The sequence below is a fragment of the Leucopleurus acutus genome (assembly GCF_964270905.1).
Source record: "Leucopleurus acutus genome assembly, chromosome: 5".
Lineage (NCBI taxonomy): Eukaryota > Metazoa > Chordata > Mammalia > Artiodactyla > Delphinidae > Leucopleurus > Leucopleurus acutus.
In genome coordinates this window covers 9,281,594-9,307,755 of record NC_139147.1, presented here as the reverse complement: position 1 = coordinate 9,307,755, position 26,162 = coordinate 9,281,594, and positions in this window count along the sequence as shown.

Sequence of the window (26,162 nt, the reverse complement as noted above, 5' to 3'; positions counted from 1 at the left end):
TGGGAATATGTGAGTTCTTGATAAATCTCACTGATAGGCAATTTCAAAACACTTACAGAAAGAAAATCACCTGTTTCCATGGTTTATAACCCACACACTGATATAGACTGGAAATTGCTCTCTCCATTCCTCCCCTTGCCTCGATCCCCTTGCACAATCATCACCTGCCCAAAAGTCCAGAGGGCAGATGACAGTTAGCAGGGAAAGGACACGGCAAGTCGCAGCTGCCCTGGCTTCACCGGCATGGGTTTACTCCACCACATAGTACCTAGTCTGATCTCCCTCTTCCTCCTGTCTGTTTCCGCAGTCCCTTCTGCTGGTTGCCTCCACAGGAATCTCCACTCCAGTGGTCCTGGCAGCATCATGGGCCTTATAATGGGGTAGCCCTGGGCTCGAATCCTAACTCCAACATGGAAAAACTGTGGGATAGGGAGGGTGGTAGGGAGACACAAGAGGGAGGGGATATGGGGATATAGGTATACATATAGCTGATTCACTTTGTTATACAGCAGAAACTAACACAGCACTGTAAAGCAATTATACTCCAATGAAGAGGTTAAAAATAAATAAATAAATAAAATACATGTAACATAAAAAAAAATGTAATGACAGTTCACAGGCAGTACAAAAAGAGGTCACATGCTGGATCTGGTCCAAGACTTGTAGCTTGCTAACCCCTATGTTACTGTATACCTGTTACAGTTCTAAGGATCCATAAATACTAAATCATTCCAGCCATCCTAAAAGAACAAAAAAGAAAAGCTTTGACCCTGAGCCAGCTATCCAAACTCTGAGCCTCAAGTTTCTTGTCTATAAAATGGGCTTATGATACCTACCACTTAGGGTTCCCATGAAGATAAAATAAGATCATATATGGGAATCCCCTGACATAAGGGGGTGCTCTGTGAACCTATGTTCCCTTCCTTCTTTCCTCCTCAGTTTACTTATAAACTTACACTAAATGAACATGCAAGGAATAATTTGAAAAGACCTTGAGGTAGTTCTTGCCCTCCAAGAAAAACACAATGAGTTACAGTACCTTACAGAATGTTCAAAGAAGAATAAGAAAAGTGCTCAAGAGGATGAAGAGGTTTCCATGAGGAAATGAAGGGAAACATAACTTCCTACCTGGAAAAGCACAAGGAGAGACATGTTTAGATGCTACCAAATCTACAAAGCCTGGGCACGGAGTGAACACAAGGACATTTGCATCAAGTTTGGATATATTGGAATGTTACCTGCCCTCCTGGATCTCCCCACAACTGTTTCTTCTTCTGCAAAATGAAGATAACAGTACATAACTCAAAAGACTGTAGAGAGGATTAACTTCAGATAATGTGTGTAAAAAACTTAACACAATGCCTGAGTATTAGTTTTCTATGGCTGTTGGAATAAATTACCACAAACTTAGTGGCTTAAACAACACAGATGTATTATCTTATGATTCTGAAGATCAAAGTCCAAAGTCACAGACATAGAGAACAGACTTCTGGTTGCCAAGGGGGAGGGGGGTGGGACAGGGACAGACTGGGAGCTTAGGGTTAGTAGATGCAAACTGTTACACATAGGATGGATAAACAACAAGGTCCTGTTGTAGAGCACAGGGAACTGTATTCAATACCCTGGGATAAACCATAATGGAAATGAATATAAAAAGAATGTATATATGTGTATAACTGAGTCACTTTGCTGTACAACAGAAATTAACACAACACTGTAAATCAACTATACTTCAATAAGTAAATAAATAGAGATAAAAAAAGTCCGAAGTGGGTCTCACTAGGCTAAAATCAAGGTGTCATCAGGGCTGCCTTCCTTCTAGAGGTTCTGGGTAAGAACCTACTTCCTTGCTTTTCACAGGTTCTGAAGGCAGCCTGCATTCCTTGGCAGGCGGCCCCTTCCTCTGTCTTCAAAGCCAGCAGTGTAGCATCTTCAGATCTCCCTCTGACTCTGCTCTTCCCACTTTTTCCATAAGCACATTTGTGATTACCTTGCACCCACTTGGCTAATCCAGGAAAATCTCCCTACCTCAAAATCTTTAAATCAATCACATCCACAAAGTCCACTGTGCCATGCAAAGGGACATGTTCACAAGTTCTGTGGATTAGGATGTGGACATCTCTGGGGCCCATTATTCTACCAACCACAGTATGATCTGTAGTATGTTCTCGACACATGGGAGCTGCCATGGCAAGAAGGAAAGAGAGGCAGCAGAAGCAGCGGGAGGGGCCTAAGGAAATTCATTGCCTAAATATTGAAAACTCGTTCCTAAGTGAGTTCAAATAAAGCCACAGATGACTCATCCGAAAGGTCTGCGAAGGAAAGCTAGGGATATTTGTGGTATGTCATCAACTTTCAAAGGCTAGCAGCATGAGAGGTAACAGCCAACTCTTCTTTAGTAAATATAATATGTAGGTACCATTTAAAATCATCACCATGGGCGGCGATGGACGCTACCCAGACTTATTTTGGTGGTCGTCTCACAATATATGCATGTATCGAATCATTATGCTATGCTGAAACTAATATAACTTTATATGTCAATTACATCTCAATATAAATAAATAAATATCATGAGAATCTTAAGGGTATTTTTCAACTCAGATCAGCATTTAAGCTAGAAACCCAAGAGCCACAAATTGAGAAATCTGGCTTAACGGGCATCATCCATCATCACGCTGGGAAACAGCCTTCATTTGCCTCTGAATTAATAAATGCTCAAGGCATAATTTCATGCCAGAATGGCAGGAACATAGTTTTTCCTGGGCTGAAGCAGGCTGAGGTGGGTCTGGCACTCTGACCTGAGACACAGCTAGAGAATCTGGTACATAGGATGAGCAGCATGTGTCTTAAATCAGCATTCACAGTCCCAATCCAGCTCTTGACCGGTCCTCTGTCAGGATTAAGAGCCCTGAAGAGTGGCAGAAGGGCAAGTTGTCCCGCTGCCTAAATGAAAATAGATCCATGTGCTTTGAACTCCCCAAACACAGGTGTAAAGTTAACTTTTAAAGTTATATTTGATGATATAAATTTAAGAACCTGACCACCTGTTCTGTTGCTCCCATGGGCGTGCACTGGAGTACACAGTGCAGACACAGCAGGCACTTTGAATTCACTCAAGTGCCCATGATCAGCTCCGATGCAATGCCCAGGACTATGCTCTGCAGACGCAGGAAGATGAGATCTTAAATTAGAAGATTTTTGAAGGCAAATGGAGGTGGCCACCAGCCTCTGCTACAAAGCTGCTTCACAGGGCCCCTTGAGAATTTCTGACTTTATGAGTCCTGATGTGCTCCCAAGATAAACAGGGACTTATGTTCCCCTAGGAAACAAAATGGATGGACATGTTGGATGGAAGTAATTAACAATTCTCTCTCTCAGTGCTGAAGAAGGCCTGCTATTATCCCGGCTGTCTTTCTGACATTCATCCATGAGGAAAGATGAGGATGATTACAAATAAAAATGGCTCATATTTATTGAGCACCTATTTTCTGCCCTGCATTGATCTTAACTTTATTAATTCATTTAATTCTCAACCATCAGGTGAGTTATTATTACTTTGCCTCCTAGATAACTGAGGAACACAGAAGTTAGATTCCTTGTTCAAAATCTTAGAGCAAAACAAACAAAGATTCAAACCGGAGCCCTCTGGGTCCTAAGCCTGAACTCCAAACCATTCGGCCCTATTTTTCTCAAGAATTAACAGATCCATTCATAATTGTCCTACTTACATTTTTCAACAGAATCATTTTTGTCCTAATATACTTTGACCCTATTAAAGGTAACAGTGCCAGGCACTGGGATTTTCTTCTGTTTTGCCTTTCAGAGCAAGGACACAGGCCCATTCAAGACTTTAGTATAATGCTACCTAAAATCAAAGAAATATGATCTTATTTATTTTAACAAACACAACACTTCACAGTAGAAATAAAAACGGCCTTCTTGCTGCCTTGCTGAATCACTGCCTTGCCCATCTATTGGCATCACCAACACCGGGCCTTCAGCCATAATGTGGTTACCTAAGAGCACACAGATGGAGTCTTTATCTTCTAGATGGTTTTCCAAAATGCCCCCAGCATCTGACACCTCGCTCAGGCTACACTTCTTCTCCAAAATATGCATGTTGTAAATTTCTCAAATACCTCATGGATTGCATGTGTGGGGAAAAACGGGAGCTTTGATCATAAGAACACACCCCAACAAAAATTTTTTATTCTAAAGCTAGAACATTGTTAAGAACAAACCTGTATGAAGGGTTTCCTCTCACAAATAGAAGTTGATGGAAAAAAGCGGTCCCAGTAACTGGGCTGTAAGCCTGGACCCCTCAACTAGGTTGGACTGGCACCAGATAATCTTTGGAGGCTGTCCTGGACAGTCTTGCCATGGATTTGGCTGTCAGCCTCTTAACCCTTTCTCCATGTTTGGGAACTTCTACCTACACATACTGTTTACCTTCATAGTCTATCAATATCACCACCGAAGCTGAAAACGCCTCCACCCTGCCTGCTCCTACATCTGGTGAGGAAGGCTGGTCACATGACTTCGCGTGGCCAATCAGATGCTCTGGCTGGGTTTTTGCCCCCGGACTGAGTGACCCAGGTTTATTTTCCTTCACCACATTTATTACTATGTTTATGAGTTCATTTATTTTATTTCCCCAACTGAATGTAAGGCTCCATGAGGCTTATATTTACGCTATATACCTAGTACCTAAAATAATACCTGGCTCACAATAGGAACAATATATTTCTTGAACGAGTGAATAAATGGATGGATAGATGGAATAAATGGATGCATGTGCAAAGGAAGGTGAATTTACCATTCCCTTTCCCACAAGATCACGCATCATAAAGAATCTCATGGATGCAGTCCTTCACGCAGACATTACCATTAAGAGAAAGAAGACACAAGGGGCAAAACAAGATCATGCTACTGTTATTGTGGAAGGAGCCATTCACCCCTTCCACTATGCAACCAGTTCTCCTGAGCAGAACTGTACACATTCTTTCCCCTGGCAGTGCATAACCAAAAGGACATTTTTAAAAGGGTAAACATCACCATTTTGAGAACTGCAACTTCCAAAACTCCCAAGAAGAAGAAAATATTACAAAATGATCCAAACATGCCAGATAGGAGGCCACCGTTGGTCACCTTAGAGAACAAGAAGTGTTTAGGAACAGAGTTAGGCAAAAAAAATGCCTCAATACTTTTAAAGGGAAGAGGATTTATAGAATCTATAAATCAATACTTAACATCAATCCCTTCAGAAATCCACAGCAGATTAACAGCTATCATAAAATCTGCATATTTTAACGCACATACGCCCTATCCCACCTTACAGCTCACTCTCCATGCAGGATATCCACGGCCACCTCCACAATTACCTTATGACATGTTTTCTAGAACAATCACCATCACAGATGTCCTCCACTTGACAAACCCTAACTTGTGTATGTGTATTATAAATTGCAATATCCAGAGCTAAAAATACTATCCCAGAAATTATGAGAATACAGAATCATCAATCACCCTTTTCGTATCAGTATATGTCTATCAAAGTAGCTCGTGATTTCATTTTTCTTTTAGCAGCCTCTTCATACTGCACATTGGAACTGCTCCTAAGCCTATCACTCCACACTCTTCAAATTTCACAAAAAGATGGAGATTTGGATTAAGTGACAAACTTAGTACATTCACCTAGTTCCCCCCCTGCTCCACATCCTTATAAAAGATAGAAGAGATGGGGCTTCCCTGGTGGCGCAGTGGTTGAGAGCCCGCCTGCCGATGCAGGGGACGCGGGATCGTGCCCCGGTCCCGGAAGATCCCACATGCCGCGGAGCGGCTGGGCCCGTGAGCCATGGCCGCTGATCCTGCGCGTCCGGAGCCTGTGCTCCGCAACGGGAGAGGCCACAACAGTGAGAGGCCCGCGTACCGCAAAAAGAAAAAAAAAAAAAAAAAAAAAGATAGAAGAGATGGTTTTTTAAATAGTGAAGCCATAAGAGTGGTGAAAAACAAGAAACAGTACCTAACATGAACTAGAAATTTTGAGACAAAAAGCAGAAAGACAAAAATCAAACAGGATCAACTTGTTGGAGAAAAATACAACCAACACTTGTGCAGAAGAAGTCTGCTACAGAGAGCGGCCGTTACACTGTCCTCCAAGCTCCAAGGCAATGGATCCAAGAAGCAAGAGGGGCAAATCTGGCAAACACAATACTGGATCACTGCATTTGCAGCAGCTACATCTTTTGGCTTCTCCCTCCTCCCCCCTTGAACTGAGTGGTGACCAACAACAGCATATAGCACTGGTTAAAGTGATACACTGGGGCGCTCAGGCCAGAGAGGCATCATTCACCTGAAGCTATGGCAGAAAGTGGCTTGACACTCACCAAACCCACCTGCCTCTTCCCGGGCACAGGAAAGCTATATTTGCCAGCTTCCTTTGTACTTAGGTTGAGCTCAGGTAACTAGTATCTAGCCAATAGGTGGCAATGAAATGTACCCCTTCCAGGCCTGCTTATGAAAGTCCTGTACAATCATCCTCATTCTTTCTTCTCTGAAAGTAAAGGATCGAATGAAGACCTGTGAGGGGCCCCTGGAAGATGACCATGCTCCAAGATGGAAAGAGCTGGGATTCCGAAATCAGTAGAGAGAAAAACAAAGCTTTATTGAGTTACTAGGGTTTGGGGGTTTTTTCTTTTTTTTTTTTTTTTTTTTCCGGTACGCGGGCCTCTCACTGCTGTGGCCTCTCCCGTTGCGGAGCACAGGCTCCGGACGCGCAGGCTCAGCGGCCACGGCTCACGGGCCCAGCCGCTCCGCGGCATGTGGGATCTTCCCGGACCGGGGCACGAAACGGCGTCCCCTGCATCGGCAGGTGGACTCTCAACCCCTGCGCCACCAGGGAAGCCCTGGGGGTTATTTCTTATAGCTGACATGAGTCCTCTAACTAATCCCATGGCCAAGGAAACCCTGAGAGGATATGGAGGGGCCACAACAAAAAACACTGCACCAGCATCTCCAACAGGGTGCTTTCAGGAAATGGATGGCACACTCAAAAAGTTGATCAAAGAGATACTCGAAAATGGACTATTTCAAGAGGTGAGGACAGGGCTGAGGGAATCATCCGAGGATGATGAAGCTCCCGGGGGTCAGCACCAGTGGAGAACCATGGCCTTCCCCAGTCCTGAAGGGGGAGGGATGGAGCAGTTACTAGAAACAAGGAAGAGCTGTAGCTACAGGGTAGAAGTGTCCCTCCAGGACTTCTGACTACAGATAGAAAACACCACCTCTGCCAAAACCAGGATGACAGAGGGAGGACAGAAGAGAAGGGGAGATCAATACTCCAATCTTTCCTCCTGTCCTCTAGATTCAGCTGGAGGGTCCCTTTGGCTGAGCCAACTGGCAGGCAGTGGGCAAGGGAGCCCAGCGATGCAGAGATCAGCCTCCTGGGGGCCCAGAGCAAGGCTGATAGGGACAGAGCGTGGATGTGGAAGACACACTGAGAAAAGCCCCAACACCCTCTCAGCAGCCCATCCTGCCCAACCCCCAGCAGCCCAACCAGAGATAAGCACCTGTAATCAGAAACGGCACGCCCAGAGGGACAAACTAAATGAAGATGAGATGAGCAGATAACAAAGAATCAAAGACTTAAGGAAAGAGCAGCACAGAAGTCATTCTGAAGAAGAAATAATACTGAAGGCAACAGAGTTTATAGTGCAAATAGAGGAAGGACTAACAGATTTCATGTTGTGAAAAGATACGAGTGGCTATCAGATCTATAGATTAAGAAGCAGCTACTACACAAGAAAACCTGAGAAATCTTAGAAACTGTAAGAATTGATTCAGAAAATAAAACACTCAGTGAATATATGGAGTCAGAGGAAGTTCACAGTTAAATAGTAACTTGTTGACCTGGATAATTGAGCCAAGGGATTATTTAAGAATATATCACCAAAAGGGAAAAATGGAAAATATATATTTTTAAAAGGTATGAAGTGCCAATATCCATCTAATGAAAATTCTAGAAATAGAGAACAGAAAAAATTCTAGAAATGGAAAAGAACAAGTAATAAAGAAACAAAAAGAAAACTTCCCAGGGCTGAAGAAACATGAATTAAAACTATTCATCACTTTCCAAAAGACCTACTCTTTGATTTTTTTTTTAACCTCACTGTTGTAAAATTCAGAAGTTCAAAGATAAAAAGAAAATCCTAAGTGCTTCATGAGAGAATAAAACAGGCTACTTAAAATGAATGAGTTTCTGAGCAGCATCAAGTTTCTCCTTGACAAGACATGATGCTAAAAGACAATTGAGTAATACCTTAAAAGTTCTGAGGGGCAATTACTTTGAACCTAGAATCTGATTCCTACCCAAATTAACATTGAAAAGGAAAAACAAAATAAAGGCATTTTTCACAGACATTCAAAGATTCACACACAGGCCTTCTCTAATAGATTTAATCAAGCAAGAAAGAGAAATTAATTCAAAAAAAGGAAAATGCGGTGGGACCCATGGATCAACAGAAAAACTAATAAAACAGAGTTCGCTTAGAAATATCTTTAAAAAATTTTTAATAATAATCTACAACTTAAAAATCCCAGAAGATCTCAACATGGGAGGCAGCAGGGTTGGAGAGTAGAGAGAAATTAGTGAAAACAATCCTAAAGTTCTAGTTTTGTTTGAAGTGTGAAAGAAAAATAGATTAGTTAATTCCAACTAATTAATTTGGAATCAATATTTCAAATATTAATTAACCTAACAATGGGAAAAGGGGCCTAACTCTAGATATGAGACTTTATTAAACAAAAGCAAATAATACTATATAAAATTTTTGAAAATCTCAAGGGCACGATTTTCTATAAAAATATGGATTAATCAAAATTGATCCAAGAAGAGGCTGAAAATGTGAATAGATGAATACCTTTATAAAAATTTAATAGGTAGTCAAAGCTTGAATCCTTAAAACAAAAAAATGGCACCAAGACCAAATACTTTTATATGAATTTCTGTTCCATGAAGAAACTGATAATCCTTAAATTATACATCTATCTGGAAGTACACAAAAGTAAAGAGAATCCAGACTCATTCTACACAGCTAACATCAATAGGATTCCAAAACCAGACGACAAGGTTAGCACAAGACCAAAAAAAAAAACACAAAAAACTCTTATTACAGCAAAAAAGAATGTAAAATCATGCAGCCTATCACAGAAACTATCATATTTAATAATGAAAGATTAGAAGGTTTCTATTAAGATTGAAAACAAGACAACCATCACAGCTACCATCCTTCATTGTTCCATATAATAGGTCCTATTTAAAAAGAGAGAAAAGTAAAAGAAATAAGAGGTATAAATATGGACAAAAAAATAAAAATTTTCCTACATGTAGACAAATTGCTGTCCCAAGAGAATTGAAGGAAATACTATTAAAAAATAATATCAGATACAAAATCAATACCTTTCTTATACACAAGCAATAACAAATTGAACGCCTCTGATACTTTCTTCTAATACTTTCATAGTTTAGTTTTTATATTTAGTTATTTAAGCCATCTATAATTCATTCTGGCATAAGATATAAAGTAGTAGTCTAACCTGAACTTTTTAGAAATACCATGAATAATAGCAACAAACAGATATGTAACAGACCTAGAAATAAACCTAGTTAAAAATGTACAGGATGGGCTTCCCTGGTGGCGCAGTGGTTGAGAGTCCGCCTGCCCATGCAGGGGACACGGGTTCGTGCCCCGGTCCGGGAAGATCCCACGTGCCGCGGAGCGGCTGGGCCCGTGAGCCATGGCTGCTGGGCCTGCGCGTCCGGAGCCTGTGCTCTGCAACGGGAGAGGCCACAGCGCTGAGAGGCCCGCGTATCGCAAAAAAAAAAAAAAAAAAAAATGTACAGGAACTAACATTTAAAAAAAAAAAACTACAAGAATGGTTTTGTCCCCTGGGTGCATATTGGAATCACAACAAGACTAATGAAAGCAGAGTTTGTAGGGTTGAGACCCAGGGTAAAAAATCTCTATTACAAAATGTAATGATATTGGTTTTTCTAATAAAGCGAATGCAGTCATTATGGACAGGAAGATAAAAAATTGTAAAGATGTCAGTTCTCCCCAAATTAATCTATGAATTCAATGCAATCTGAATCAGCACCCAGTGGAATTTTTTATGGAACTGGCAAGTTGATTTCAAAGTTCATCATGAGAAGAAAATATAAGAACTTTGTTTTGCAAAGATTAAAGGGAACTACTATTAAATACCAAAACGTACTTCAAATCTGAGTTAATGAAAAGAGTGTGGTATTGGTACAGGAATAGAAAAATAAATCAACAAAATAACAGAGTCCAGAAACAGTCCCAGATATACAACATTTTTATAAAGTTTCAATTCAATGGGAAAAAGATGGATAAACAAATAAATGGTGTTGAGACAATCAGATATTTATTAAACTAAGCTAGACTTCCCTTCTGTGTAGAATACTCCAAAACAAAGTCCAGATGGGTTGAAGGGCTAAGCATTAAAAAAAAAAAAAAAAAAAAACTCTAAACATTAGGAGAAAATACAGAGAATTTATAACCTTGGAGAAAGTCATTCTTAACCAAGACAAAACCAGAATTTCCAAAAACGAAAATTAAAAGATCTGCTATCAGGGCTTCCCTGGTGGTGCAGTGGTTAAGAATCTGCCTGCCAATGCAGGGGACATGGGTTTGAGCCCTGGTCTGGGAAGATCCCACGTGCTGTGGAGCAACTAAGCCTGTGCACCACAACTACTGAGCCTGCGCTCTAGAGCCTGCGAGCCACAACTACTGAGCCCGAGTTCCACAACTACTGAAGCCCACGCGCCTAGAGCCCATGCTGCACAACAAGAGAAAGCACCACAATGAGAAGCCCGCACACCACAACGACGAGTAGCCCCCGCTCGACACGACTAGAGAAAGCCCATGCGCAGCAATGAAGACCCAACGCAGCCAAAAATAAAATAAATAAATTTATTAAAAAAAGAGATCTGCTATCATGAACATTTAATGCTTTCATAAGAAAAGACTCCTTAAGTAAAATTAAAATACAAGAAACTGACTTGGAGAAAATCTTTGCAACAATTAATGAGAGTAATGTCGAGACTATTTAAAGAACTCATACAAATCTGTAAGAAAAAAAGGATTAAAATAAAGAAAACAGGAAAGGATGTAAACCAGAAATTCCAAAAAACTATATGTACAAGTGTCCAAAAGCAAACGAAATGCTCTGATAATCTGGAAACTACAAATTAAAACAAGAATAACACTTTATTCTCCCATCAGCATGGCAAAAACTTAACAGACTGATAAAAGCAGTGTTCATAAGAATGAAGTATGGGGGAAACTGGCCTTTACATACATTCTTGGTAAAAGTACAAACTGGTAATACATATAGCTGATTCCCTTAGTTATAGAGCAGAAACTAACACAACATTATAAAGCAATCATACTCCAATAAAGATGTTTAAAAAAAAAGTACAAACTGATAAAGCTTTTCTGGTAATAATTTTCAGAAATCACAATGATTACCTTTGATCCAACAATTCGTAAGGAAACACTCACATGTGTGTTATATATATAAAGATATCTGATGCAATACTGCATGCACTAGCAAAAAAATATTAGAAACATCTTTGGGGGAGACAGTTTAACAAATCATGATTATCAGTTTAAAATAGTGGGCTTGCATACATGATAGAGAAAGATGTGAAAAAGATGTCCTAGAATATTTATAGAGCACTGTCACTTTTTTATTAAAACATGTATATATTTATGAGGGTAGAAAATCTACATAGAAAGAACTGGAAGTGGGGTTGTATCCCTCCACTTTGGCTATCATGGCACATCATATTCAACTGTATTTATTTGTTTTCATGTCTGTCTCCTCCCTAAGCTATCACTTTCTTGCACTATGTTTTATTTATTTTTCTCTCCTCAGAAAGCACTCTGTAAGTATCTGTTAAATGGCTGCCTTGCTCTCTTACCTCAGCCCTGTCCTACTCAGCATTTTAGAGGTTAAAAGGATGATACAATCCAATATTGCTCAGTTTCAATCCCAGTATTGCCATTTACTACTTGTATGACCTTCGGCATGTACCTAAATCACTGAGCCCCAATTTTCTCATCTATCAGGAGGAGAAATAATGCCTATGTCATAGCACTGTTAGGAGGATTAAGTAAGAAAATATATGAAAAGTTAGAAGCACGGTGCCTGGCACTGTTCTTACCACTGTGAATCAAATTGCTCCAAACTTAGTGGTTTAACTCAACGACAACAATTTACTGTGTACACGAATCTGATCTTGAGCAGGGCTCAGTAGGGACAACTCATCTCTGCCCCACCTGGAATAAGCTGAGGCAGCTCTACCGGGGCTGACCCATCACTTCCAAGGGGACTCTCGCACCTGGCTGGCAATCGTTCTGGCTCTTGGTTCCTCCCCTATGAAAGCATCTCTATAGGGCAGCTTGAGTTTCCTCTCAACATGGTGGCTGGATTCCAAGAATAAGCATCTCAAGAGATAGGAGGCAGAAGCTGCCAGTTTCTTCAGGCCTAGGCCTGAAAACTGGCACAGTGTCACTTCCCCATATTCTATTGGTCAAGCAGCTATAGCGCTCAGATTCAATCTGCCTCTGGACACGTATTACATGCAAAATACACTCACTCCTCCCAAGACCAGCCAAAAGTCTCATCCTTGTAAGTCATGTCCAAGTATAATTGAAGCTCTCTGAGTGTGGCTCTTCTTGAACAACTCACTGAGGGTTGCTCATCACCATCGGAATACTATGAACTATAGAGACCAATTATCTTCACCCCTACATACAGACACATACTCCACACACAACGGTGGGACAAGCAAAACAAAACAACCACAATAGACACTCCCATTCAAAAAGGGGAGAAGCAGGAGGCTGCAGTCAGCACTGGTCCAAAGCAGTTCTGTGCTCCAGCTGCATAGATGGTGCAAGTTTCTTTCTAGGGCCCAGGACTCTCAAGTGGCTCTTGGCTGCACTCTCTGGACTCTTGTCTCTTTCTCTGAGCATCCTTCATTTTCTGTAAGAACACTTAGTTGGTGATTCTGTAGCCTTCTCAACCTACTTCCACCCCATAGAAGTTGGGGCTCCATTTCTGTCTCTTTCAATCCAATCTGGTGGTGCTTCCAGTCAATAAGTGTTTACAGTCAATAAATAGCGTCTCTGGGGGCTTCCCCGGTGGTGCAGTGGTTGAGAATCTGCCTGCTAATGCAGGGGACACAGGTTCGAGCCCTGGTCTGGGAGGATCCCACGTGCCGCGGAGCAACTAGGCCCGTGAGCCACAACTACTGAGCCTGCGCGTCTGGAGCCTGTGCCCCGCAACAAGAGAGGCCGCGACAGTGAGAGGCCCGTGCACTGCGATGAACAGTGGCCCCCCGCTTGCCGCAACTGGAGAAAGCCCTCGCACAGAAACGAAGACCCAACACAGCAAAACTAAATAATTAATAAACTCCTACCCCCAACAAAAATAAATAAATAAATAGAGTCTCTTATTGTTACTGTTATTAATAACATGGATTAAGATATAAAGACACCTTACCCAGCAGGCAACTCTTACAGTATTTTTGCAGGATAGAATTAAACAGGTAAACAGAACAAGATAAAATATAATAAGGGTAAATAAAAGTCCTGCATTTAGACTTTAAAAATCAATTTCATAATTACAGGATGGGGAAGCTTTGGTTTGCTGGCGTGCCTGTCTCCCCGACTAAGCTGTAAGCCTTTTGTGGGAGAAAATTGAGGGGATTTAGGTGACAGCGAGCTCACAATGAAACAAAAGCATGAAGAGACAACACACTGTAAGTGGCATCCTGACAATGTAGCTTAAGATCAGGATGGTGAGGGAAGTAAAACCACATAATAGGAGTAACTTTTGAGAAAATGAGTGGCTCTGCCTGGAGAAGAAAAAAGCTCGGGGAAGTGATACAAACTTAGGGGCAGGTTAGCAACCTCCTATGTCTGAAAGGCTGTCACGTAAAAGAAGAGACAGACTTGACTCCAGAGGACAGAATTAGCTTAGATGGGTGGTAGCTCCTGGAAAGCTGACCTCCATCAGTACAAAAAACAGCAGAGCCATTGCTCTCAACCTTGGACGTTTATTGGCATCATGGGCAGAGTTTTAAATAATACTGACGCCAGCACCCTCCCCAGAACAATTCTATCAGAGTCACTGAGAGTGAGCCCCAGGCAGTAAGGATTTTGTGAAATTTACCAGGAGGTTACACCGTACTGCCGTGATGGTGTATGTTGGATTGACCCAGCTGAGGGAGCAGACTCACAAAGAACTGACTTACCCATCACCAGAGGGGTTCAAACAAGAGTCAGTATTGTGATTACGGAGAGATCCTGCACCAAGTGAGGGAGCAAATGAGCCTTGAGACCCACTCCAGGACCCAAAGATTCAAGGGTGGAGATGATTTGATCTCATCAGACAACAGAGGACTCAGAGATTCCTCACTGCCAAGGGAGCTGTGCCCGCATGTTCGGGCCATGGTTTTTTCCTCTCTAACCTCCTGGAACAGATAGCTGTATTCGCTACCCTTTATAATGGGGGTCTCTCAGCGTGGACTTCCTTGCCCAAATGGACAGTTTGAGTCAGGGAATAACCTGTTTGGAATGGTTAAGAAAATGGAAAGTTTAGGGGGGAGAGAGAGAGAGAGGAAAGGAGGTACTTAAGCCCATGACCTGGGTATTTGAAATGCTATGACCTTATCTCCACAGAGGCTCTCCTATCTCCTCAATTTCTGCCCACTGTGTCCCCAGCCCAACTCCAGCTCTTTATATCAAGCTGAACTGTTCTCTTCTTTTGAATCGCATTCTCTTCAATGCAGGTAGCTAGTGTTGCCCACAATTTGCTGTTGGCAAAGTCCTCATGAGGTATTTCATTCTCAAAAGTCAGAGACTGGAGCCTGAACTACCTATTCTCTGCCCCCTTCTGAGCTCTCCATTTCTATTTTTAGACCTTTCTATTAATGAAGTGCACTAGTGTATTAGAACATTCCAGCTGTGTTACCAGCAGACCGGAATAAGAAATAACCATTTTGGGGCTTCCCTGGTGGCACAGTGGTTAAGAATCCGCCTGCCAATGCGGAGGACACGGGTTCAAGCCCTGGCCAGGGAAGATCCCACATGCCGCAGAGCAACTAAGCTCGTGAGCCACAACTACTGAGCCCGTGCTCAGCAACAAAAGAAGCCACCGCAATGAGAAGCCCGCGCACTGCAACGAAGAGTAGCCCCCGCTCGCCACAACTAGAGAAAAGCCCGCGTGCAGCAACAAAGACCCAATGCAGCCAAAACTAAAAATAAATGAAATAAATAATTTTTTTAAAAAAACACCATTCACTTTAGTAAAAAAAAAAAAGAAAGAAAGAACCATTTCTTTTGGCAGATCATACATCTGCCCAACTGGTATTTCACAAACAGAATCCTTCTTCATTTTCTTAAACCTCCCATCATGAAAGAAGACACCACTGCAGCCCTGCAGCCCACATACCAACAGCAGATATCTAGCGTATGTCAGGTGAATATCTTATTTTTCCACATGAACTTGCTTAATTGTTTTTCTATTTTCAGATATGGGTCTCCCTCACACTGAGCACTGACCAAGACAGGTGGCCCAAAAGAGAAATTTTCTTGTAATTTGAATACAGATTAAAGAGGGGAAAATTGTTATAAATCACAGCACTGTCTTCTGAAGGCCAAGTGCATATTATAAAACTTTCCCGGTTCATTTCAAGCGACTGTTGAGCTCATCAATGCTTTATTTGTGAAAGCAAATGCCTGGCCTTACAAAACATCTATTCAAACATCAATGACTCAGAATTCTGGGACTTTCCTGCTTGTCTGGGAATTATGTTTATGATACAAATGCCGAGTTAATAAAAAGCCCGCCTTTCACACGTCAAAGACCTTTACAATCTTAAAGAAAGAGGAAAAACGAAAGAAGCTGTACTCGGCTGCTCTTCTTTTGCTATGTAAATGACAGTTGTGAAGTTTCACTGTATTTGAAAATAACCAATCAGAGGATTTTTAGGGCAGTGAAACTACTCTGCATCCACTACAATGGTGGATACATGTCATGATACATTGGTCCAAACCCATAGAAGGTACAGCACCAAGAGTGGACCCTGATGTAAAGTATGAACTCTGGGTGATGATGACATGTCAAGGTAGGTTCATCAACTGTAACAAATGTACCCTCTGGCCAGGGCTATCGGTAGTGGGGAAGCCACGTGTGTGTCGGGGCAGTGGGTGTATGGGAAATCTCTGAACCTTCTACTCAATTTTCCTGTGAACCTAAAACTGCTCTAAAAGGTAAAGTCTATTTTAAAAAAATAAGTAACCAATCCTGTTGGAAGAAGGTCTTCCTTAGTGCACTCATGGGCTCTGAAAGAATGCTTCCTTTTGAAACACAAGAAAGTATGGGTATATCGGAGAAGGTTACCTTTGGAAGTGGGAGATTTTAGGGTAGATTGTTACTCCCTTGAGATGTTTACACCTGATGGTCTCCCGACCCTGACATCTCTTCCCCCAGGTCTTTGCATGACTGATCCCTCCCTGTTACACTGAACTCAGTTGCAATGTCATCTCCTCGGAGGAGCTGCCCCTCCCCCCTCCCTCCCTCATCCACCTGAAATAGCTCTCTCTTAGTGTCACACCAGCATGTCCCCCTTCCATCCCTGCACCCCAGTTCTCCTCGACTGTAGTAGTTCTTTGTCCCTCTCCTTCCACATTAAAGTTTTCCCAGCGCATTCTGTAATATTTCCCGAGAGCCAACAAACTGCCAAAGTGAGGTGTCTGCCTATATTACCAGGACGCTGCCCAGTTGATACAGAGGAAGTCAGACCAGTTGGCTGCCACACGCTGTTTTCATGGGGCACCAGTGGCCTCCTTGTGGCCTGCTACCAGGTGGGCATCTAGGGAAGGAGAGACCCAGGCAGCTCCATCACTGCTGGGAGAGTCTCAAGGAGGAGGTGCGGACACACACGGCTGACCCAGATGTAGTACTATTCCCTGTCTGTAAACAAAATGTCCTTACTGCTAAGAGTTTTTGTGAAAGACTCTCCTCCCTGGCTTAAATGCAGTCTCGTCTCCTCCAGCTCAACCTAAGAGGATTGTGCCTGAAAACCATGGAAGCTGCTGACCCAGGAAGCTAGCGGGAACTTGCCAGGGGCCAGTGAATCAAAAATATAATCACAGGGACTTCCCTGGTGGCGCAGTGGTTAAGAATCCGCCTGCCAATGCAGGGGACATGGGATGGAGCCCTGGTCCGGGAAGATCCCACATACTGCAGAGCAACTAAGCCTGTGCACCACAACTACTGAAGCCCGCACGTCTACAGCCTGTGCTCCACAACAAGAGAAGCAACCGCAATGAGAAGCCCGTGCACCACAACGAAGAGTAGCCCCTGCTCGACACAACTAGAGAAAGCCCATGTGCAGCAACAAAGACGCAACGCAGCCCAAAATAAATAAATTTATATATATATATATATATATATATATATATATATATATATATATATATATATATAAAATCACAGATGAAAAGTTTAGGACGTTGTTTCTGTTCCAAAGGAGATCATCATCTAACAGGGCAGCTACAAACTCCCCAACCCCATATCACAGTGACTGAGCCAAAAAGAACTCTAAGACAGATGGGAGCATTCTCACCGGAATCTTATAGATAGATACATGAACTAGAATCGTACGCATATGGAATCACCTATACTGCAATATTATTCACTATGTATACTATACATAGTACATAATATAACAAAATACATTATATTCTTATATTTTACTTGCATTTACAGAGATGATTTTATATGTAGAATGGAGTCTCTCTCTCTCTCTCTCTCTCCATATATATATAAAGATTGGTCAAATCTTAACCCCTCTCTGCATCCACATCCTTGACCAGACCATTTTTTTCTTGCTTGTTGACTTTGGACTTGGCCATAGGACTTGCCTTGGCCATAGCATGTGGGTGGAAGGAAAGTGTGCCACTTCCCAGCCTAAGCCTAAGAAGCTCCCCTTGTTTCCATTTTCCTCCTGCACCTCTGCCACCACCTGGAGAAGAACCTGCCTCAGCTTACCCCGTGGTTAACCTCAGCACCAGGGGAGGTCTTGGAACAGGACCGTCCTAGCCACATCCATAGGCACAAGAGCAATCAAAATTAATTATAGTCAATGGCTTTTGGGGTGCTACTACGTGGCATTACATGGCAAATGAGAACTGATACATAGGAGATGCAGATATTTCTCCATAAAGGTCTGAAGCGCCCAGCGTACATTTGTCAGTTTGTCCTTTCTTACTACTCTCCACGTCAGCCTTCCAATCCCTCAACTGACGTTTTTATGTTTTGAAATTACAGAGGAGTACAGAGAAATTAACAAACACCCATGTCCCCAGTGCCCAAAACTGCTTATCATTGTAACATCCATCATTATTTGCTCCCAACCATTCTTAATATACAAGATTACCCATAAAGTTCAAGTCTGCTCTGAAGATGAACCAACACATCCCTCCACACTTTCCCAACTTGCCATGTTGTCCACAACATTTGTCTATTTGGAGGCTGGAGGAGCTGGAAGAGGACTGAAGGAGGGCAAAGGACAAGGGGGAAAGCATCATTCAGAAGTTAAGAAACTTCACTGTGCCTTGGTTAGGATCAACAGAATCTACTCCTTACAGAGACGTCACGTCCTGAGATACTCATGAAGATTGCAAAAGGGATCACACATCATCACTCCCTTGGGAAAGTGGCTTAAAAACTCAATGAGGCAATTGATAAGCTCACAAGTCTCCCAAGCAATCAGTGGAAAATTTATTTGGAGTTTCCATGATTTGTTTGCCAACTCCCAAGAATACGCACACACCACACACACACACACACATGCACTCACACACAGCAGCATCCAGACTTCTTCAGCTCCAGATCTTAACCTGGTGAGGTGAGACTTGCTAAGTCCCCTTGCTGAGATGGGACTTGCCTCTAATATGCTTTTTCCCAAGATCCACTTTCTGTGTCACCTCCCTTCCCACATTGTACTCCCCACCACCAAGCTACCAAAAAGTGCGCAGGGGCTACAGCCATGGTGGAGAAGCCAGGAGACACGTGTTCCCAGGGCATGTATTTGGTTTCCTCAGTGCATTAGAACACACACAGGGGACAAAAGTGAGCAGAGCGCACGGGAAAAGTTTCTTTGATCTTCAGTCTGGAAACAAAACATATTGGCGTGAAGCAATGAAGAGCCAGAAACGGCAAATGAGAAACCACAGCTTGACTCTCAGAATTAAACATCATTATCAAATTGGTGTAGGTCCCCGATGGCCCCTAAAAGCTCCATTTCAAAACAAACCAAAACTATGGCTGGAGCTGAAGAGGCTCTTATAATAGGTGAGCCCGCGGCCTGGGTGAGAGAGTCAATGTCTTACTCAGCTCCCCTCACCCAGGGGCATTAACACCTCCAAGCTTCACCCGAAATAACTCATCGCGGCCACTCTTTTTATCTTGGCAGCCTCTGGGAGACTTTCGCCAAGGTTCTGGGCTCTTTCAGTCAACATGACCAATTCCACATCCTTTATTAATCACTAACCATTTCCCCTTGTAGTCAGCCCTGAAATCCCTGCTTTGATCTGCCTGACATGTCACATGGTGTGTGCTTCTGAACACAACCTCTCCCGTAGCTGACCAAGCACCGGCAGGCCTGGCAGACACACACACGAGCAAGGGAGACATTTCCTGGAGACACTAGAAAAAGGGGAATTCTACCGGGAAATCAATGGCCATAAGCAGAGAATTTATTTTGTTCATTCCCTCTTTATTTATTGATTGATAGCCCTTTGGTATATGCTGAAAAATCCAATTTCAGTGGCTATCATAAACGCCCCACATCCCATCCAATGAGAGGGTCCATAACTTATTTAGCCCAAGAATTGACTGTGATTCTGAAAGTAAATTCTGATGAGCTGAATTAGGTGCTTAACCAAGAAGACTCACAGACAGGCCTTCTGGTAGCTTCCGTTAACTTTTCCAAAGGCACCAAGGTGTCTGCTGCTCCTAACCAAGTCAGAATGGCTTGTGATGAGATGCCTGTCTTGTAACCAAGACAAAGGACATGAGCAGATGCCCGTCATCCAGATCCACTTTCTTCCTGGGACCAGTCTCTACATAAACAGCCTTTATGATATTTCAAATCGGCATAACGATAAACCAGAAGCATTTCCAAAGGCACACGTACAAATCCGTTGTCTCCCTGGAGCCTGAAAGCAGATGCTTCCAGGGAAATCTGAGGGTAAGCACTGTACTGAATTTAGCAAAAGTAATTGAATTTTTGGAGCCCACCCCAAGGATCAAAAAGAAAATAGCCATTACCAGCAAGCATCCCATCTTACATGAGCTGAAACTGGCCACGTGATTAAAAGCATTAAATAACAAATGATTTGCCTTGATTAAATATTTAGACCATTTCTATTTAACAAAAATGTGAATCTTTTTTCTTTGCACAGCTTAAGATGCAGGTAAGCTAAAGCTTTACTTTTTCTTTACTTCCTCTTGGCAACCCCTACACATACAAGTCAGTCTTGCCTATTCCCCTGCAGTAAAAAAATACCAAGTCGACTCTGCTTCTGCTGAAATTGCTGTCTGGTGCAAAGATCAAAGGGGCCTCTTCCCCCTGCAGATTACTTGTCTATAGTTCCCTGGCTTCTCAGTGTGGTCTCAACTGCTCCCACTCGTCCAGGGCTGCTCCAGAGTTAGCAGCCGCCTAGATCTTCCAGCTATACAACTGGGCTTGTAATGACAGTAATTGCTAGTCTGTCAAGTCACCTCCAACCAAGAAGGAAAATGCCCTCCAGACACACTTCTCAGGCCCACATGAAGAGATAGGAATGAATTCAGTAAAAGAAAATTATCCAGTCCTGTTTATACAATGCCACTAAGACCAGGAGGCTTTTTTTTTCTTTTTGTTAATAGGGATATTAAACACTGCTGGGCCACAAAGTGGGGCAAAGGTTTTATGTCTGTTCCCTCAAATGTCCGTGTCCTTGACTTGCTTTGACCACCAGATATCCACCGAGAAGCAATAAGTCCTTGAGCATTTCACATCTCTCCAAGGTATTGTTGGGCTGGGGATGCCTTTGGGAGGATACCTGCACAGGCAAGGGGCCACCTGGTTTCTTATCCAAAGTGGAAGATGTTTCATCTCATTCCTTCTCTACCTTTTCTGTTTAAATTTGCTCCTTTTTTGTTATTGTAGAAAGATAGGATTAGTATGGCCAAGACCTAGGATGTAAATGATTGTTTTGGTCTTGTTTCTTACCAATAAAGCCAATTGGATAATTAGTCTGAATAAACATTAACATGAACCTTTTAAATATATTATCCATTAGCATCTATACAACTTCAGAGTTGTATGCATATGCTAGATTATAACGTTATATGATTCCACAGAGACGGGTTTAAAGAAGTGATAACTAGTAACAAAATGTATCTCATTCATTAATTTAATCAAGTAATGTGCATCTACTTTAAATTTACGTAGGATACGTCCTTGGAAATGGGTGCTGACTAGTCTTTTGTCCCTCAGCTCCACTCTCTCCCTTCTTTATTCTCCCATCTGGCCTTGGGGCAGAAAGCTTGAAAACCACATTTCCCAGGGTCCCTGGCCAACCAGCCCCCTGTTGGGTTCTACCAATGGGAGGCACCAGCAGCAAACCGGAAGGTGAGCGGAAGGGAGATGCTATTTTTCCACCTTCTTGCGGTGCTTCTGGCAACGGCGGCGGCAGCATTAAAGGCAGTGCTGTGGCTTCTGGGTTTCTGCTAAGTCAGCTCAGTTTTAGCAACAACAGTTTTGTGGCCAAGTAAACCAAAGCTGAGAGTCCCGCCATGTTCCTTGTGGCTTCTTCAAGCCTAATACACTACCATGTGTAAAACAGCGAGCTAGTGGGAACCTGCTGTGTAGCACAGGGAGCTCAGCTCGGTGCTCTGTGATGACCTAGGTGGGTGGGATGTGGGGGTGGGAGGGAGTTCCAAGAGGGAGGGGATATATGTGTATGTACAGCTGATTCACTTCGTTGTACAGCAGAAACTAACACAACATTGTAAAGCAACTATACTCCGATAAAAATAATTAATTAATTAATTTCTTTTAAAAAGCCTAAGGGGATAGTGGCTTCCCGCAGTTACTAATCTTTAGGTAACCCTGCCTCCTCATTTTTCCTCCTTCATCCCTCTCAAATCATGTACTGCATATTCTCTGTAGGAAGCACACCTCATTTTATTGCACTTTGCAAATATTGCATGCTTTACAAATTGGAGGTTCATGGCAACCACGTGTTGAGCAAGTCTATCGGTGCCACTTTTCCAACAGCATTTGCTCACTCCATGTCTTTGTGTCACATTTTGGCAATTCTTGCAATATTTCAAATTTTCCCATTACTATTATATTTGTGATGGTGCTCTGTGATCAGTGATCTTCGATGTTACTATTATGACTCACTGAAGGCTCAGATGATGGTTAGCATTTTTTAGCAACAAAGTATTTTTTAATTAAGGTATATACATTGTTTGGGGGGGTATAATGCTATTGCACACCTAAAACACTACAAAATAATGTAAACATACCTTTTACATATGCGCTGGGAAACCAAAAACTTCGTGTGACTCACTTTATTGCAATATTCACTTTATTGCAGTGGTCTGGAACCAAACCCACAATACCTCCAAGATACGCCTGTATCAGATTCCTTCTTTGAGACACCTACAGTGGTTTCTAACAGAAAATTGCACTGATTGGAAACCGATCGATTCATCTTGTCATACAAGACATTTATCCCCGTAAACTGCATTTCAATGAAGCAAAGTTTAACCAGATGTTTAAAGATGATACTAAAGTCATTTCATTCAGTCTGCCAAATCCATGGCAGAATTAGGAATAAAAGTTTAATTATATAAATTCTCCTTCTAAGACGCCATACAAGAGGCAGTGAGTGGTGCAATCCCTTTTCCAAACAGCTTTGGTTTGGATGTTACGCTTGTTGGGTTTGGGTTTGTCCGTGTGGGTCACGTGCCGGCCTGCTGCGGGATCTCAGGATCGTCACCAAGTTTGCACAGCTATTCCCTAACCTAACGAGGCAGATATTGGATGCCACAGCTCTGATCCACGCACACGCACAGGATATAGACATGACCAGACCAGACCAGACCAGACCAGCTGGAAAGTCCCCGTGGGAATACTCCACGACATAGTAATCAAAGTCAAATGGCAGAGCAAATTGAACTGGTTCATTAATTATGAAAATTCTCTCACAAAGTGACATCTTGTTAACTCTGTGGAAGCTTAGCACATTTTCACAAGGTCCTTGCTGTCTACTCAGATCTAAAATGTCGCATTTAGTAATAAATAGAGGAGGGTTTTTTTCTTGTTGAAGAAAAAAAGCTCTGTTATGCCTAACCCACACGTAAATATACACCGTGTGTTTCCCTACGCCCACTATGTTGTGGATAGAGGTAGCGAGCTGATAAAAGAAAGTTTACAACACCAGAATGTGTTTTACAAAGATGTATAGGAGGAATTAGGAAAATAGATGTTGATTATTTTCAAACCTCTAAATCCATGTCAACTGCCCATACACCTGGGCTTACTGGGAAAATTCAGCTGTCGTACCGAAAGCTGGCCTTATTTCTCTATGAATGCTGGCTAAAATAGTGAAAAGAATCTGTGCCTCGTATCCACTATCATTCAAAGGAGCTTCAGTTGCTTGGGTCTTTTCCTCCTTCAACATGTGGGGATGAGTAGTTTAAGTGACTAAATGTTCCCTTTCAATATTCAGACCTTTTACCTAAACTGAGACAGCCATTAGACACAGTTTGACTCACCTCCTGTAAGTCTCTTACCGCTCTGTAAGATGGGTGTCTCACCTACCCAATCTTACGACAAGGCCTGACCACTGGAAATCCTTTCTAGATCAGTTAGTTGGGTTACTGATTTGGCTGCTGTAACAACGGCCAAAGTAACAGTGTCTTAAACTGAGAGAAGTTTATTTCTTTCACATAATGGTCTAATCATAAGTATTTAAAGAGTGCAATGCCAGCCCATATCATCAAAGTCCCATCTCTGATTTCCTCCTCTGTCATTCAGAATACATGGCTTCCATTTTGCCGGTTACTGATATGTGCAGACCTAGGCCAGTCCACAGAGGCCAAATAACAGCCCCTGTCCACAGCCCCTCAAGGTCAGATCCCATTGGCCAGAACTTAGTTTCGCGGCACTCCTCACACAAGAGAATACGGGAAAGTCTTTATCCTGGGCTGCCGATCGCTCAACAATACTAAAGGAGGGCAGTGACTGGCCACCTCTGCCACGCTCTCCCTCTTGTTAAGGTGCAGTGTATCCCTAAGTATTGGCACAGGGAAGGCACAAAATAGATAACTGTTAAATGAACAAATAAACAAATGAGTGGATGAAATCCTTAAGGAAATGCTAATTTAAAAACAGATATGATGGGCTTCCCTGGTGGCGCAGTGGTTGAGAATCTGCCTGCTAATGCAGGGGACACGGGTTCGAGCCCTGGTCTGGGAAGATCCCACATGCCGCGGAGCAACTAGGCCCGTGCGCCACAACTACTGAGCCTGCGCGTCTGGAGCAACAAGAGAGGCCCGCGCACAGCGATGAAGAGTGGCCCCCGCTTGCCACACTAGAGAAAGCCCTCGCACAGAAACGAAGACCCAACACAGCCCAAAATAAATAAATTAATTAATTTAAAAAAAAAAACGAAACAGATATGAGGACAGATTGCTAGGAGGTCCATGGTTCGTTTCTTCATCACTCTCTCAGAAGTGAAATTTAGGTTTAATTAGATAATTAAGTTGACCAAGAAATCGTATATTTGTATGTCCGAATCAGAATAGTGATATAAATACCCAATGATGACTCCATCAGATTTTTCTCCAGAATTTCACAAACTCATACAGTCATGGAACCCTTTTGTCAGAGAATATTCACTAACAATTCATGAGACATTCATGAAAAACACTCTCCTGCCCAAAATCTTAGCAGAAAAGTAGAATTCAACCATTCATCTTCTCAAGTAGGACCTTAAAGAAATCATTCTATACACAGCAAAATATATATTTTTTAAAAGCAACAACACACAGCAAAACTACTCTGTTTGACATCATAATGGTGGATACATGCCATTAAACATTTGGCCAAACCCATAAAATATACAACACCAGGAGTGAACTGTAAGGTAAACTATGGACTTTGGGTGATTTTGATGTGTCAGTGGAGGTTCATTAATTGTGACAAGTGTAGCACTTTGGTGGGAGATGTTGATGGCGGAGGAGTCCATGCATGTGGAGGTGAGGGGGTATATGGGACATCCCTGTACATTCTGCTCAATTTTGCTGTGCACTAAAACGTCTCTAAAAAACTAAAATCTATTTCTGAAAAAAGCAAAAGAGGCTTTTCAGAGCACACTAATAATGGTTCCATGGTATCTTGCCATGACTGCGAATGGCTAGACGGGCTGACCTGCCACCTTACGTGACATCCTCTTCTCCCCAGTGATTTCCCAACAATCATGGAAGGTTAGAAATGGCAGGGACCTTCAAATGTCATCGAAGCCATCCGTGTTCAGATCCTGATGTCACCGCAGGACTGAGAGAAAACAACATCAGAACGAAACTTCATGACATGATCTCATTCATATGCAGGGTCTGGATAACATCACTTCCACTTTAAATAAACACTGAAAAGGGAAGATTATCCAGACAGACGATCTCAGATGCACTATATTTGTGGACTAGGCGACTGTAACCAACAGCCCCAGGAAATCTGGCATTTGTTTGGAAAACACGTCTGGAGTTTGAAAGGGCTCTGCCTTAACACCTTCAGTGTATGCCCAGAGGTCTCTGAGGAAGTGCACTCACAAAGAGGATGCGACTGTGCGAGGAATTTTGATTGATGCCACTTTCGTGCTGCAACTCTGGCTCAAAAGGGAAGTTAGTCCAGTTCCCCTTTGAAACTGCTTCTCAGCAGCAGGTGGCCACCAACCACTCAGAAGGCAGGCATGTGAACGCAGCTGTCTTGAAATTCCACT